Here is a 17666-nt window from a genome sequence, read left to right as displayed (position 1 = left end):
GCACTGTACTAAGTGCTTGGAAGAGTCCAGTGCAACAGAACTTGCAGATACGTTCCCTGCCCATAATGATCTTAGAGTCTAGAGGGGGAGACAGGCATTAATATGAATAAATAATTTAAAATATATAATTCAAAGATATGTAGGTAAGTGCTGCGGGGTTGAGGGTGAGGCAGATATTAAATGCCTGAGGTCACAGATCCAAGTGGATAAATGATGCAGCCAAGGAAAAGAGGGTTTAATGAGAGAAGTCCTCTTGGAGAAGATGTGACCTCAATAATCAGGTTGTCCCACGTAAGGCTCAGTCTTAATCCCCATTTTACAGATGAGATAACAAGCTCCGAGAAGTTAAGTGGCTTGTCTGAGTTTACATAGCAGACAAAATGGCAGAGCCGGGCTTAAAACCCACTTCCTATGACTCCCTGCCGTTCTCACCTCCACAACATCGCCAAGATCCGCCCTTTCCTCTCCATCCAAACCACTACCTTGCTGGTTCAAGCTCTCATCCTATCCTGACTGGATTACTGCATCAGCCCTCCTCTCTGATCTCCCGTCCTCCTGTCTCTCCCCACTTCAGTCTATACTTCACGCTGCCTGGAATGCCCTCCCTCCACACATCCACCAAGCTCGCTCTCTTCCTCCCTTCAAAGCCCTACTGAGAGCTCACCTCCTCCAAGAGGCCTTCCCAGACTGAGCCCCTTTTTTCCTCTCCTCCTCCTCATCCCCCCCGCCCTACCTCCTTCCCTTCCCCACAGCACTTGTATATATTTGTACAGATTTATTACTCTATTTATTTTACTTGTACATATTTACAAGTAAATATTTATTAGTCACTTCTCTTCTCTGTGCCTCAGTTACCTCATCTGTAAAGTGTTGATTGAGACTGTGACAGGGACAGGGACTGTGTCCAATACACACTTTGCTTGTTCTTAATATACTTCCACTTCCAGAATATACCCCAGTTCTTAATATAGTGCCTGGCACACAGTAAGCACTTAACAAATGCCACAATTATTATTATTACATAGTAAGTGCATAGCAAATAGCCCAGTTATTATTATTACAATGTCCCTGGGAGGTTGGGAGAGGCAGATATCTTATCCCCATTTTACAGGTAAGGAAACTGAGGCCCAGAGAGATTAATCAATCACACAGAAGACCAGCAGAAGATCCCCTGTCCCCCCTTTCTACCAATTCAGTTATACGGTACTCTCCCAAGCACTTAGTACAATGCTCTGCCCACAGTAAGTGCTAAATTAATATGATTGATGGATTGACTGATTTATAGATAATTCTTCACCCTCAGCAGAAAGGCCCAGAAAGGAAACCAGGAAAAAATGGTGTTGTGGAGACCCTCCTTTCCTTCCTCAGCCCCCCACAGGTTGTAATTCCTTCATTCATACAATCGTATTTGAGTGTTTACTGTGTGCAGAGCAGTGCTTAGTACACTAAGCACTTGGGAAGTACAAGTCGATAACATATAGAGACGGTCCCTACCCAACAACAGGCTCACAGTCTAGAAGGGGGAGACAGACAACAAAACAAAACATGTAGACAGGTATCAAAATCATCAGAAGAAATAGAATTAAAACTATATGCACATCATTAATAAAATAAATAGTAAATACGTACAAGTAATAGAGTAATAAATCTTTACAAATATATATACATGTATATATATAGGTGCTGTGGGGAGGGGAGGGAGTTGGGGGGGAAGGAGGAGGAGGAGAGGAAAAAGGGAGCTCAGTCTGGGAAGGCTTCCTGGAGGAGGTGAGCTCTCTGTAGGGCTTTGAAGGGAGGAAGAGAGCTAGCTTGGCGGATGTGCGGAGGGAGGGCATTCCAGGCCAGGGGAAGGACGTGGGCCGGAGGTCGACAGTGGAGAGGTGGTCGGCTAGAGAGCTATTCAGAGAAAAACTTATCTCAACATACAAACTCACAAGTACAACTGGAAAGAGAATAAACTGGGAGTGAGGGGAAGAGGAAGATAAGCAAAGAAACCAAGGGAAGGAAAAAAATTTAGAAGTAACTAATTGTAAAGCACAGTTGCACCTTGAGATTGTCAGCATAGTTGCATCGAAGGTGAAAAAAAGTAATTTATTACTGCCAATTGTCACACCTTTCTTAAAGCTGCAGGCCACCAGCACTCTTCCGGCAGGAAGGCAGACAGGCAGGGAGCTGAGCTCTGAGGACATGTTTGGGCATTTTGCTGAGCGACACCCGGGAGATGAGCTTGGGATACTACTGCTGTGCCAACTCCACCCTGAAGGGTTTCAGGCAGAAAAATCTAGCCTGACACCAGACACCACCCGGTGTTGCTGTTTATAGTATCCCTTAGGCGCTTACTATGTGTCAGGCACTCTACTAAGCACCAGAGTAGATTCAAGCTGATTAAGTTGGACACAGTCCAGGTCCCACTTCGGGCTCACAGTCTTAATCCCTGTTTTACAGATGAGGGAACTGAGGCCCAGAGAAGTAAAGGGACTTGCCCAAGGTCACACAGCTGATTAAGTTGGACACAGTCCAGGTCCCACTTCGGGCTCACAGTCTTAATCCCTGTTTTACAGATGAGGGAACTGAGGCCCAGAGAAGTAAAGGGACTTGCCCAAGGTCACACAGCAGACAAGTGGCAGAGTTGGGAGGAAGACACAGGTCCTTCTCACCCCCCAGGCTTGTGCTCTATCCATTAGGCCATGCTGCTTCTCTTACTTCTCTGCTTACTCTGTGCAGAGCACTGTATTAAGAGCTTGGGAGAGTACACCCACAGTAGGGCTTCTTGGGTGTCTACTGCAGAGAGAACACTGTATTGGGTGTCTAGGAGTCTTCTGCTTGTTGTACCCCCATCTCATGTATCTTTTCCACATCCTACCTCTGGCCTGGAATGCCCTCCCTCCTCATATCAGACAGATAATTGCTCTCCCCCACTTCAAAGCCTTATTGAAGACACATCTCCTCCAAGAGACCTTCCCTTACTAAGCCCTCCTCACCTCTCTCACTCCTTTCTGTGCCGCTCTTACTTTCTCCTTCATTCATCCTCCCTCCCACCCCCACAGCACATATGTATATATATCTGTATATATCTGTTATTCATTTATTTATTTATGTTAATGTCTGTTTTCCGCACTAGATTCTGAGCTTGTTGTGGGCGGGAATGTGTCTGTTGTTATATCAATACTCTTCCAAGCACTTTGTACAGGGCTTGCACATAGTAAACGTTCAGTAAATGCAATTGAATATATAAAATATCCTCCCTCTGGCCTGGAACTCTTTCCTCCTCCATATATGCCAACCACCCTTTTTCCTACTTCCAAAGCCTTATTAAGTTTACCTCTCCTCCAAGAGGCCTTCCCTGATTACGTCCTCTTTTCCCAGACTCCCTTTCCTTTCTGTCATCATCTACACATTTGGATCTGTGCCTTTTGGGGATTTGGTATTCACCCCACCCTTAACCCCTCAACACTTATGTACATATCCTTAATTTATTTATTTAAAAAAAAAATAGACAGTGAGGTTGTTGTGGGCAGGGAATGTGTCTACCAACTCTCTTTTATCCTACTCTCCCCAGCGCTTAGTACAGGGCTCTGAACGCAGTAAGGGTTCAAAAAGTAGAATTGATTGATTGACTATTAGTTACAAGGGGCAGATACAGAAAGAATACAAGAGGCAATCTCTAACTGCAAAATGTCTAAGTCTAATGGGGCAAAAAAAAAGAAGCAAAAAGTAGATGAAATGGTTACAAGAGGGTGAGAGTACATATAAGAAGCACATATAAGAAGCGCACGTGGATAAATAAATCCATAACAAATAAAAACCAATCAATCTCATTTATTGAGTGCTTACTGCAGCGTGGTTTAGTGGAAAGAGCCCAGGCTTGGGAGTCAGAGGTCATGGATTCTAATCCTGGTTCAGTCACTAATCAGCTGTGTGACTGTGGCCAAGTCACATAACTTCTCTGTGCCTCAGTTACCTCATCTGTAAAATGGGGATTAAGTCTGTGGGCCCCCCGTGGGACAACCTGATTACCTTGTATCTACCCCAGTGCTTAGAAAGCGCTCGGCACATAGTAAGCACTTAACAAATGCCATCATCATCGTCATTATTATTACTGTGCATAGGGCACTGTACTAAGCTTTTGGGAGAGTACAACACAACAATATAACTGACACATTCCCTGTCCCACAGATACGTAGAGGAAACTGTGAGATTATTCTGAAGAGAACAGATGTGCTGTCTTCTGGGCTATGTTCGGAAGGGAGGGCTGCTTGGGAGGGGAGGAGGGAGGTACTGTGGAGCAGGATAGATGTACTGAAATGACTGAATACTTGGGAAATGTGACAGACAGTGAGAACTATTTGCAGACAGAGCAGTGCCTGGAAAAGGACTATTAAAACTGAAAGAGAGGGTGTCTGGAAAACTGTTCCCTACTAGTGCTTTCAGGGCAACATTATCAGGATTTAACTTGATCCTCCCACGCCCAAGCCTAATGGGGAAGCAAAATGGGAGCGGGTGGCCGGGGGTTCTCCACCTAACTTTGTGAAAGTTTATGAAAGAGAATCCCCCTTCAAGAGAGCAGCCCCTTGAAGGGATAACAAGAGCCTGAAGGCATCCAGTGCTTAGAACAGTGCTTAGAGAAGCAGTGTGGCTCAGTGGAAAGAGCCCGGGCTTGGGAATCAACCTGATTACCTTGAATCTCCCCCAGCACTTGGAACAGTGCTTGGCACATAGTAAGTGCTTAACAAATATCATTATTATTATTATTATTATCTGAGGTAAGTCCAAGTACACCTGAGAGTTATAGGGTCAGGCATCATCCACAGCAGCCTAAATAGTCAAGAGAAATTTGCACTTTACTCTGCCCCTTGGTTCTGGATTTCATCTTCCCCTGCACAGGAGCCAAAGTCCAAACCAAAGGGGAAGATGAGGAGCAGTATGGCTTCGTGGAAAGAGCACAGGCCTAGGAGTTGGAAACCTGGATTCTAATCTCGGCTCCGCCCTAGGCCTGCTGTGTGACCCTGGGCAAGTCAATTAACTTGTCTGTGCCTCAGTTCCCTCATCTGTAAAATAGGGATTCAATGCCTGATCTCCCTTCTATTTAGACTGTGAGCTCTATGTAGGACATGGACTGTGTCTGACTTGATTATCTTGTATGGTCCCCCCTACTTAGAACAGGACTTGACGCATAGTAGGCCCTTAACAAATACTGTCATTGAAGCAGCGTGGCTCAGTGGAAAGAGCACGGGCTTCGGAGTCAGAGGTCGTGGGTTCTAATCCCAGCTCCCCCACATGTCTGCTGTGTGACCTTGGACAAGTCACTTCACTTCTATGAGCCTGTTACCTCATCTTTAAAATGGGGATTGAGACTGTGAGCCCCACGTGGGACAACATGGTCACCTTGTATCCCCCCCAGCACTTAGAACAGTGTTTTGCACATAGTAAGCGCTTAACAAATGCCATCATTATTATTATTATTATCATTATTATTTTCAATTTCTTTCCTTCCACTTCCCCCTGTTCTCCTAGTCATGCAGTGAGCCCTCAGGAGGAGGAGGGGCCATTAACCAGCACAGGAGTGGGGCAGGAATGGATAGTTGAGCTGGCAGTTAGCAAATCCTGAGACACTTTTTATTTATTTATATTACTGTCTGTCTCCCCTCCTAGACTGTAAGCTCATTATGGACAGGGAACGTGTCTACCAACTCTGTTATATTGAATTCTCCCAAGCGCTTAGTACAGTGTATTTATTGCACACGGTAAGCGTGCAGTAAATACAATTGAGTGAGCACTGTATTGTGCTGTAAAATGGGGATTGAGACTGTGAGCTCTACGTGGGACAGGGACAGCTTCCAACCTGATTGGATTGTATCTACCCCGGTGTTTGATGCATAATAATGATAATAATAATAATGGCATTTGTTAAACGCTTACTATGTGTGAAGCACTGTTCTAAGCACTGGGAGGGATACAAGGTGTTCAGGTTGTCCCATGGGGGCTCACAGTCTCAATCCCCATTTTACAGATGAGGTAACTGAGGCACAGAGAAATTAAGTGAAGCGCTCATCATCATTATTATTATGAGACCTCTAGTACAGCCTGGCAGACTGTGGGCATAGCCAGGGGTGGGTGACGGCACTGGATCCGGGTTGCTGAGACCCAGTCGAGCCCAGCCAAGGAAAACCAGACTGTATAATACGAAGCAACTTGAACTACATCATTTGAAATTAGTAAACTAAACACCTTTGGTCGTCAACAGTATTCTTCAGATCGATTGTCTTTGTATAAAATATTTACAAGATATAATCAATACACTGTGCAGGATTGTTTTTTTTTAATTATCTTTTATCCTTTTTTGTTTCAAGAGAGTTGAGCACAAGCCAAGCAGCATGGCTCAGTGGAAAGAGCCTGGGTTTGGGAGTCAGAGGTCCTGGGTTCTAATCTCAGCACTGCCATTTGTCTGCTGTGTGACTTTGAGCAAGTCACTTAACTTCTCTGGGCCTCAGTTACCTCATTTGGAAAATGGGCATTAAGACTATGAGACCCACATTGGACAACTTGATAACCTTGTTTCTATCCTAGCGCTTAGAACAGTGCTTGGCACACAGTAAGCACTTAACAAATACCGTCATTATTATTATTCTTATAAACCCTATGTATGTGGGACGTGGATTATGTCCAACTTGATTGCCTTATATCCATCCCAGTACTTAGAACAGTGCCTGGCATATAGTAAGCACTTCACAAATACCACAATTGCTGTTATTATCATCATTATTATTGATAAGTATGACACTACTAATAAAGAATTAGCAGAAGGCTGGAATTCAAAGTTTCCAGGCCTCGTTTCTCTTTGAAATTTAGTGGGAACTTGGCACCCTTTGATCCAGAAAGGAGCAGATTTTTTAGAGCAGAAGCTTCAGGTGGATCTGGAGAAAAAGAGCGCTTAATAAATACGATTGAATGAATGCATGAATGAATGACTAGAAAAAAGCTGTGGTGCTGTCGCTAGCAGACAGACGCATCATCACAACAAGAGACAGTGTTTTTTCAATTGTTTTTAACGGTCTGTGTTAAACACTTACTATGTGTCCAGCACCGTTCTAAGCATTGCGATAGATACAATCCCTGTTCCTCATGGGGCTCACAGTTTAAGTAGGAAGGAGAACAGGTATTGAATCCCCATTTTACGGTTGGGGAAGATGGGGCCCAGAGACATTAAGTGATATGCTCAAGGTCACACAGCAAACAAATGGTAGAACCAGAATCAGAACCCAGTTTGTCCAACTCCCAGGCCCTGGCTCTTTTCACAAGGAGGTTAGGACATCAAATGCCAAGGACAACAAATCAACAGTTTTTATTCAGCACCTACTGGGTGCAAAGCACTGTATTATACCTGGGAGAACATAGCATATTCTGGGAGTACAATATATTATTGTAGTTATAATAATTATGGTATTTGTTAAGCACTTACTAGGTGCCAAGCACTGTTCTAAGCGCTGGAGCACTGTCCCTCAGGAGAATATAATTCACTTATTACTACTAATTCATTAATTCATTCATTCAATCGTATTTATTGAGCGCTTACTGTGTACATAGCACTGTACTAAGTGCTTGGGAAGTACAAGTTGGCAACATATAAAGACGGTCCCTACCCAACAGCACTTACTATGGACCAAGCACTGTATTAAGCCCTGGGGTCTTGTCTCATCTTATGCCATCGAGTAGCTTCCGAACCATAGCAACACCACGGACACTATCATCTCTACGCTGATGACACCCAGATCTACATCTCTGCCCCTGCTCTCTCCCCCTCTCTCCAGGCTCACATCTCCTCCTGCCTTCAGGACATCTCCATCTGGATGTCTGCCCGCCACCTAAAACGCAACATGTCCAAGACTGAACTCCTTGTCTTCCCTCCCAAACCCTGCCCTCTCCCTGACTTTCCCATCACTGTTGATGGCACTACCATCCTTCCCGTCTCACAAGCCCACAACCTTGGTGTCATCCTTGACTCCGCTCTCTCATTCACCCCTCACATCCAAGCCGTCACCAAAACCTGCCGGTCTCACCTCCACAACATTGCCAAGATTGGCTCTTTCCTCTCCATCCAAATTGCTACCCTGCTCGTTCAAGCTCTCATCCTATCCTGTCTGAATTACTGTATCAGCCTCCTCTCCGATCTCCCATCCTCTTGTCTCTCCCCACTTCAATCCATACTTCACGCCGCTGCCCGGATCGCCTTTGTCCAGAAACGCTCTGGGCATGTTACTCCCCTCCTCAAAAATCTCCAGTGGCTACTAATCAACCTAAGCATCAGGCAAAAACTCCTCACCCTGAGCTTCAAGGCTGTCCATCACCTCGTCTCCTCCTACCTCACCTCCCTTCTCTCCTTCTACAGCCCAGCCCACACCCTCCGCTCTTCCGCCGCTAATCTCCTCACCGTACCTCGTTCTCGCCTGTCCCGCCATCGACCCCCGGCCCACGTCCTCCCCCTGGCCTGGAATGCCCTCCCTCTGCCCATCCGCCAAGCTGGCTCTCTTCCTCCCTTCAAGGCCCTACTGAGAGCTCACCTCCTCCAGGAGGCCTTCCCGCACTGAGCCCCCTCCTTCCTCTCCCCCCTCCTCCCCATCCCCATCCCTTCCACCTTACCTCCTTCCTCTCCTCACAGCACCTCTATATATGTACATATGTTTGTACGTGTTTATTACTCTATTTTGTTTGTACATATTTACTCTATTTTATTTTGTTAATATATTTTGTTTTGTTCTCTGTCTCCCCCTTCTAGACTGTGAGCCCACTGCTGGGCAGGGACCGTGTCTATATGTTGCCAACTTGTACTTCCCATACGCTTAGTACAGTGCTCTGCACACAGTAAGCGCTCAATAAATACAATTGAATGAATGAACATTTCTCCCAGAACGCCCTGCTCGCCATCTGAAATCGTTCTGATAGTGTTATCCATAGAGTTTTCTTGGTAAAAATACAGAAGTGGTTTACCATTGCCTCCTTCTACGCAGTAAACTCAGGCCTCCGCCCTCAACTTTTTTCCATGCAGCTGTGGCCCGGCATGGGTGAGTTTTGACTTGTAGCAGATTGGCTTCCACTCGCTAGCCACTACCCAAGCTAGGAATGGAATGAGTATGCCTCTGCTTGACTCTCCCTCCTGTAGCCGAGCCTGGTAGAGGACTGGAAACTCTCCAGGTGTGACCTTGAGAGGGAAAGCTTTGGGGTAAGTACAGGATAATCAGGTCCTAATGGGGCTCACGGTCTAAGTAAGAGGGGAAACAAATATTGAATCCCCATTTTGCAGATGTGGAAACTGAAGGCCTGAAAAGTTAGGTGACTTGGCCCAGGTCAGAAGCAAACAAGTGATGGAGTGGGATTAGAACCCAGGTCCTCTGACTCCCGGGCTCACGTTCTTTCTAACAGGTCATGTTGCTTCTCCATAATAATTCTGCTATTTCTTAAGCACTTACTATGTGCCAAGCTCTGTTCTAAACTCTGGGGTAGATATAAGATAATCAGGTCCCACAAGGGGCCTGTTTAAGTAGGAGGGAGAAGAGTAGTGAATCCCCATTTTGCTGATGAGGGAACTGAGGCACAGAGAAGTGAAGTGACTTGCCCAAGGTCACACAGGAGAAAACGAGCAAAGCCGGGATTAGAACCCAGGCCCTCTGACTCCCAGCCCTGTTCTCTTTCCACTGGGCCATGCTGCTAACCAGTGCTTGGAACAGTGCTCAGCACATAGTAAGCACTTAACAAATACCATCCTTATTATTATTATTCTCTGTTCCTATTCATTCAGTCATTCATTCAGTTGTATTTATTAAGTGCTTACTGTGTGCAGAGCACTGTACTAAGCATCTGGGAAAGTACAATACAGCAATAAAAAGCGATAATCCATGCCCACAAGTTCGCAGTCAAGAAGAGGGGAGACAGACATCAATACAAATAAGCAGACGTCAGTTTAAATAAATAAAATTACGGATATACACATAAGTGCTGTGGGGTGGGGAGAGGGAGGAAGAGCATGGGGAGCAAGTCAGGGCGACGCAGAAGGGAGTGGGAGGTGAGGAAAAGTGGGGCTTAGTCTGGGAAAACCTCTTGGAGGAGATGGGCCTTCGGTAAGGCTTTGAAGGGGGGGAGAGTCATTGTCTGGCCGATTTGAGGAGGTAGAGTGTTCCAGGCCAGAGGTAGGATGTGGGCCAGGGGTCAGGTGAGATGGAGGCTCAGTGAGAAGGTTAGCACCAGAAGAGAGAAGAGTGAGGGCTGAGTTACAGTGCTGTGCACATAGTAAGCGCTCAATAAATACGATTGATGATGATGAGTTGTAGAAGGAGAGAAGCAAGGTGAAATAGGAGTGGGCGAGGTGACAGACTGCTTTAAAGCCAATAGTGAGGACACAATCCCTGCTCTTAAGGAATTTGCAACCTAACAGGAGAGGAAGACACCAAACTGATTTACCAATAGGAGGAGGAAGGAAACGGAAAAGGGAAGAGCACATAGTTGAGAAAAAGGGTGTGTAAAGTATGTCCTGACATCCTTCAAGGAGTTGTGAATTCGGAAGTCCATAGGGGGCACGGACATACTGAAATAGCCATTAGAGGGATATATCTGCAATTTTAATTATTTATACTGATGCCTGTTTACTTGCATTGATGGGTCTCCCCCCAACTTCTAGACTGTGAGCTTGTTGTGGGCAGGGGTTGTCTCTCTTTATTGCTGCATTGTACTTTCCCAAGCGCTTACTATAGTGTTCTCTGCACACAGCAAACAATCAATCAATCAATCGTATTTATTGAGTGATTACTGTGTGCAGAGCACTGTACTAAGCGCTTGGGAAGTACAATTTGGCAACATATACGGTCCCTACCCAACAGTGGGCTCACAGTCTAAAAGAATAAAATAGTCTAAAATAAATATAATTGAATGCATGAAAGAATGAATATTAACCTGAAGGAGAGAAGCTGCATGGCTCAGAGGAAAGAGCTCGGGCTTTGGAGTCAGAGGTCATGGGTTCAAATTCCATCTTCGCCAGTTGTCAGCTGTGTGACTTTGGGCAAGTCACTTAACTTCTCTGTGCCTCGGTTACCTCCTCTGTAAAATGGGGATGAAGACTGTGAGCCCCCAGTGGGACAACCTGATCACCTTGTAAGCTCCCCAGTGCTTAGAACAGTGCTTTGCACATAGTAAGTGCTTAATAAATGCCATTATTATTGTTATTATGATATTTCATAAGGGCTTTGAAGATAGTAATGGTAATTGTGGTTTTTGTTAAGCACTTACTGTAATAATAATGATGGTATTCGTTAAGCACTTACTATGTGCAAATCACTATTCTAAGCACTGGGGAGGTTACAAGGTAAACAGGGTGTCCCACGGGGGGCTCCCAGTCACAATCCCCATTTTACGGATGAGGTAACTGAGGCACAGAGAAGTTAAGTGACTTGCCCAAAGTCACACAGCTGACAGTTGGGAGAGCTGTGATTTGAACCCATGACCTCTGACTCCAAAGCCCAGGCTCTTTCCACTGAGCCACGCTGCTTCTCTGTGCCTCATTTACGTCATCTGTAAGATGGGGATTAAGACTGTGAGCCTTATGAGGACACGGACTGTGTACATCCCAATCATCTTGTCTTTCCCAGGGCTTAGTACAGTGCCTGGCACATAGTAAGTGCTTAACAAATTCCATTAAAAAAAAAAGAAAAGGAAGCTGATTGTGTGCCTTCAAGTCAATAGTCAAAGGGTTTCTGCTTGAAGCTTAAGGGCTTAGTACAGTGCTCTGCAAAGTAAAGTGATCAATAAATACCAGTGATGATGATGTGCAGAAGAATAGGTAATCATTGGAGATTTTTGAAAAGGGGCGAGATATGTGCAAAACTATTTTTTTTTTTTACAAAATGGTTCAGGAAGGGCAGTGAAGCCTGGATTGTTGAGGGGAGAGTCTGGAGAGAAGGAAGTCAGCTAGGAGATTGATGCGGCAGTCAAGTCGGGCTTTGACAGGTGCCTGGACCAGAGGGGTGAGCCATTTGGATGGAGATTCTGGAAATATTGCCAAGATTTGAATCAACAAGATTTGAATCTGGGGGCTGAAAGACTGAAAGAAGTCAAGGATAAAGCCAGGGTTGAGGGCTTCAGAGATGGGAAGGTGTGGGAGGGGGAGGGGGGTTGCCACCTGTGATAGGAAAGTTAGATGCAAGAGAGGATTTGGGAGGGAAGATTTGGGAGGGTCAGCTTGGGCAGTGAAACATAGTCTGTACCTATAATATATCTACATATATTCCCTGAAGCTTAATTTCCAATCTTACCCTGAAAATACAACCGCCATTATCAACATCACTGGGGGTCACCTATATGCCCAGCACTATACTGGGCTCCTTGAAAACTCCAGCGGTTGCCCATCCACCTCCGCCTCAAACAAAAACTCCTCACCATTGGCTTTAAAGCTCTCCAGCACCTTGCCCTTTCCTTTCTCTCCTCACTTCTCTCCTTCTACAACGCAGCCCACACACTTCACTCCTGTAGTGGTAATCTCCTCACTGTGCCTCAATCTCACCTGTCTCGCCACCAACTCCTAGCCCACATCCTGCCTCTGGCCTAGAATGCTTTACCTTCTCAAATCTACCAGACAATTACTCTCCTCCCTTTCAAAGCCTTATTGAAGGTACATCTCTTCCAAGAGGGCTTCCCTGACTATGCCCCACTTTTCCACATCTTCCACTCCCTTCTGCATCGCCCTGACTTGCTCCCTTTGCTCTTCCCCCCTCCCAACCCCACAGCAGTTACGTACATTTCTGTAATTGTATTTAATTTTATTTGTATTGCTGTCTCCCTCCCCCACTCTAGTCCGTAGGACCACTGTGGTCAGGGAATGTAACTGTTTACTTTCCGAAGCACTTAGCATAGTGCTCTGCACACGGTAAGCGCTCAATAAATTGAATGAATCAATGAATGAATAAGGAACATACTATAGGCAGCAATCAATCAATCGATGATATTTACTGAGCACTTAACGGTGTGCAGAGCATTCTACTGAGCATTTGGGAGAGTATCATACAACAGGGTTGGTAGGCATGATCCCAGCCCTCAAAGACCTCACGGACTAGTGGAAGAGCTTACAGTCTAGCAAACACAGTCCCTGCCTTCAAGGAGACTGTGGTCTAATGGGAGAGGAAGATAGATACGAATTGTCAAGCCAACAATAGACGGAAGAGTAAGAGCACAGAAAAAAACCCCGATATAAATGAACAGATATACAGGAGAAGAATCCTCCCTGCCCTCCAGGATGATGCTGATGGTATTTGTTAAGCGCTTACTATGTGCCAAGCACTATTCTAAGTGCTGGGGTGGATACAAGGTAATCAGGTTGTCCCACGTGGGGCAACAGTCTTAAACTCCATTTTACAGATGAGGTAACTGAGGCCCAGTGAAGTAACTTGCCCAAAGTCACACAGCTGACAAGTGGCAGAGCCAGGATTAGAACCCATGACCTCTGACTCCCAAGCCCACGCTCTTTCCACTAGGCCACACTGCTTCTCGTGGAGTCTAATGGGAGAGGAAAATAGACACAAAGTGTCAAGCCAATAATAGACGGAAGAGTAAGGGCACAGTAAAAAAAAAACAATGATACAAATAAACAGATATACAGGAGAAGAATCCTCCAGTAGACTCCTACCTCCAGAGACAGAATCAGAAGGTTCCTCACTAAGAAAATCTCAGAGGACGTAACCAGCGAGTCGTTTGAAGAGTCACAAGGAGAAGGTCAGCAAAACGCTGCCAGACCATTTCATTTCGCCCCTGCTAATTACGCCGTGACATGCCGACTTGGGAGTTTAGTTGCTAACTAAGACCAGCTTTTCGGAGGTAATAAAAAAGCCAGTCCCTGGGAGGGGAGGACTCCGAATTCCATAATGAATAATTTATCTAAAAGCTTTATGGGGACCCAGAGTTCCACAATAAATGTTCCATGAGAACATACTCAAATATTTCAATATTAATATCCCTCCGGTGGATTCGCCTGACAGCTTGAACCAGATTTGAGCTGCTACAATGCTTATTGTCATAAAATATCATAATCTTGCTTTTAGTTGCATTTCAGAGGTGGGGGTTTGGGAGATGCAGGCGGGAAAACGCAGCTGTTGCTTCTGGAAAGCAGAATGAAAGGATGGCCTAAGTTTCCAGAGGGAGTGGAATGAGGCAGAGCAGCAGAGTACCCTATCATTCATTCATTCAGTTGTACTTACTGAGCACAACATATAGAGACGGTCCCTACCCAGCAATGGGCTCACAGTCTAGAATAATTGCACTTGGGAGAGTACAATATAGCAATAAACAGTCACATTCCCGGCCCGCAATGGGTTTACAGGCTGGAACTGGGGTGGCAGACGTCAATACAAATAAAATTACAGATATGTACATAAGTGCTGTGGAGTGGGGTGGGGGGTGGCAAAGGGAGCAATTTGGGGCTCTGCAGAAGGGAGTGGGAGATGAGGAAAAGCGGGGCTTAGTCTGGGAAGGCCTCTTGGAGGAGTGTACCTTCAATAAAACTTTGAAGACAGGGAGAGTAAGTCTGTCGGATTTGAGGAGGGAGGGCTTTCCAGGCCAGAGATGGGACATGGGCTGAGGGTTGGCGTTGAAACAGGTGAGATGGAGACCCGATGAGAAGGTTAGCACCAGAGGAGCAAAGTGTGAGGGCTGGGTTGTAGAAGGAGAGAAGGGAGGTGAGGTAGGAGGGGGCGAGGTGGTGGACTGCTTTAAAGCCAGTGGTGAGGAGTTTTTGTTTGATGAGGAGGTGGATGGGCAACCGCTGGAGTTGGGAAGCTTGGGAAGGAGAGGAACTGTGTTGTAGGGATAGGGTAGAGGAGGGACAGTAGGTATGTAGCTCCACATGGTGATGTCCAAGCGGCTCCTCTAGCCTGTCAACTTGTCGTGGGCGGGGAATGTGTCTACCAACTCTGTTATATTGTATTCTCCCAAGCACATAGTATACTGTTCTGCACACAGTAAGAGAAGCAGCGTTGCTCAGTGGAAAGAGCCCGGGCTTTGGAGTCAGAGGTCATGGGTTCAAATCCCAGCTCTGCCAATTGTCAGCTGTGTGACTTTGGGCAAGACACTTAACTTCTCTGTGCCTCAGTTCCCTCATCTGTAAAATGGGGGATTAAGACTGTGAGCCCCCCGTGGGACAACTTGATCACCCTTGTAACCTCCCCAGCGCTTAGAACAGTGCTTTGCACATAGTAAGTGCTTAGTAAATGCCACTTAAAAAACAGAGCTCAATGAATACGATCGGTTGACTAGGAGTCAGGCTTTGCCTAGGCATGCCGGGGCAGAGGGAGAGAAGAAGCTCGGAGCCAAAAACTCTGTGTGGGGGGGGAATATGTGCATACATGCGTGTGTGCAAGGAGAATGAAGTTGTGTGGGTATGTGCGTGGGTAGAGCAGGAGGACGCTGGGTGTGTATGTAAGATCGGGCAGAAAGACACCTTGTGTGTTGGGGGGCGAGGGGGATGAATATGTAAGATCAGAGTAGAGGGATGGTGTGTGAGTGTGTGCATGCGCACATGAGTTAGAGAAGAATATAGTTGTGTGTTGTGTATGTATGTGCACAAGCAGGTTCAGAGCATAATGAAGCTGCAGTTGTGCCTGGATATGTGTTTTGCAAACACAAGGGCTGTTGGGGAGGGAGGGGTGTGTGTGTGTGTGTGTGTGTGTGTGTGTGTGTGGTGTGTGTGTGTGTGTGTGTGTGTGTGTTTGCCAGCTGAGAGCAGAATGAAGGTCTTCCATGGATCCAGCAAGCTCCCTCAGAAATAACCCATGAGTTGGGATTGTTCCCTCCAGGATTCAATCTATCCCCAGCCCCACTTTCCCTCACTCTTCTATTACAAAGCCCAGCTTAGTCGAGAGAAGAGTTCGAATCTGCCGTCCTCAACTGCCGGTTGTCGGCCGGTGTCAATCCTCGCCTCCTTTCTTGTCGTGCTCCGGGACCTGGTAGGAACACAGCAGGCAGGGATGAGGGAGCGTGGGAGGCGCTGGGCAAATCATGTATGCTGCTGTAAAACACCAACACTAGTGGCGTTTGCATTTATTAACACTTGAACTGTGCACAGAGTATTGTACTATAGTGCTTTGAACAGTGCTTGGCACAGAGTAAGCACTTAACAAACATCATCATCATTATTATTATTATTATTATTATTACTAACCCTACTATCGGTTCATTCACGCAGTTCTCAGTCCTGAAGCTTCAGGACCGGCGCTCCTAATAATCAGCGGTAATGATTGTCATATTTGTTTTGTTTTGTTTGTCTCCCGCTTCTAGACTGTGAGCCCATTGTTGGGTAGGGACCGTCTCTATACGTTGCCGACTTGTACTTCCCAAGTGCTTAGTACAGTGCTCTGCACACTGTAAGCGCTCAGTAAATACAATTGAATGAATGAATGAATATTTGTTAAGTGCTTACTATGTGCCAAGCACTGTACTAAACACTGGGGTAGATACCAAATCATCAGGTCCCACAAAGTGCTTGAAACCTAAGTAGGAGGGAGAACAGGTATCGAGTCCCCATTTTGCAGAGGAGGAAACTGAGGCCCAGAGAAGTGAAATGACTTGGCCAAGGTCCCACAGCAGATGAGTGGCGGAGCTGAGATTAGAACCCAGGTCCTGCAAATCCCAGGCTTGTGCTCTTTTCACTTGGCCATCCTGCTTCTCCTTGGTGTTATGGGAAACCCCTTTATCATCAGGGACCGTGTCCAGCCGTATTATATTGTATCTATCCCATTGCTTAGAACTGAGCTTGACACATAGTAAGTGCTTAAAAAAATTCCATTATCACTGTTATTATTCATCCACCGCTGACTAGATTTTCCTTCCCCAGCGGGCAACACCAACAGCCCCAACACAAATGAGTCTCTCTGTGAGAAGCAGCGTGGCTCAGTGGAAAGAGCCTGGGCTTTGGAGTCAAAGGTCAGGTGTTCAAATTCCGGCTCCATCAATTGTCAGCTGTGTGACTTTGGGCATTCATTCATTCATTCATTCATTCAATCGTATTTATTGAGCGCTTGCTGTGTGCACAGCACTGTACTAAGTGCTTGGGAAGTACAAGTTGGCAACATATAGAGACGGTCCCTACCCAACAGTGGGCTCACGGTCTAGAAGAAGTGTGGGCAAGTCACTTCACTTCTCTGGCCTTCAGTTATCTCACCTGTAAAATGGGATTGGAGACTGTGAGACCCACGTGGGACAACCTGCTCACCTTGTAACCTCCCTGGTGTTTAGAACAGTGCTTTGCACATAGTAAGTGCTTAATAAATGTCATTATTATTATTATTATTTATTATTATCATTATGGGCCAACACCTTCCGCCCCCATCTCCCGGATGAGAGCCAAAGTCCAGCCCCTCCACCCAGATGGCGCCCAAACTAGCTCTTCCAGTTCCTGGTTATAATAATAACAATAATAATAATAATAATAATAATAATAATAATAATATTTGTTAAGCGCTTACTATGTGCAAAGAATGTTCTAAGTGCTGGGGAGGTTACAAGGTGATCAGGTTATCCCACCGGGGGCTCACAGTTTTAATCCCCATTTTACAGATGAGGTAACTGAGGCCCAGATAAGTTAAGTGACTTGCCCAAGGTCACACAGCTGACAGTTGGCGGAGCCGGGATTTGAACCC

General features: G+C 45.9%; 1 non-coding gene across 1 annotated transcript; it reads right to left on the bottom strand.

Moving 5' to 3' along the window:
- Positions 1-9069: 9069 nt before the first annotated feature.
- Positions 9070-9207, bottom strand: LOC119929052. Its single transcript, XR_005451197.1, has one exon. It is a non-coding gene; the product is annotated as a small nucleolar RNA SNORA7 (small nucleolar RNA).
- Positions 9208-17666: the final 8459 nt, after the last annotated feature.

The sequence above is a fragment of the Tachyglossus aculeatus genome, chromosome 5 (assembly GCF_015852505.1).
Source record: "Tachyglossus aculeatus isolate mTacAcu1 chromosome 5, mTacAcu1.pri, whole genome shotgun sequence".
NCBI classification, from domain to species: domain Eukaryota; kingdom Metazoa; phylum Chordata; class Mammalia; order Monotremata; family Tachyglossidae; genus Tachyglossus; species Tachyglossus aculeatus.
Note: the sequence above shows the minus strand (reverse complement) of the source record. Positions and strands in the feature narration are given on the sequence as shown.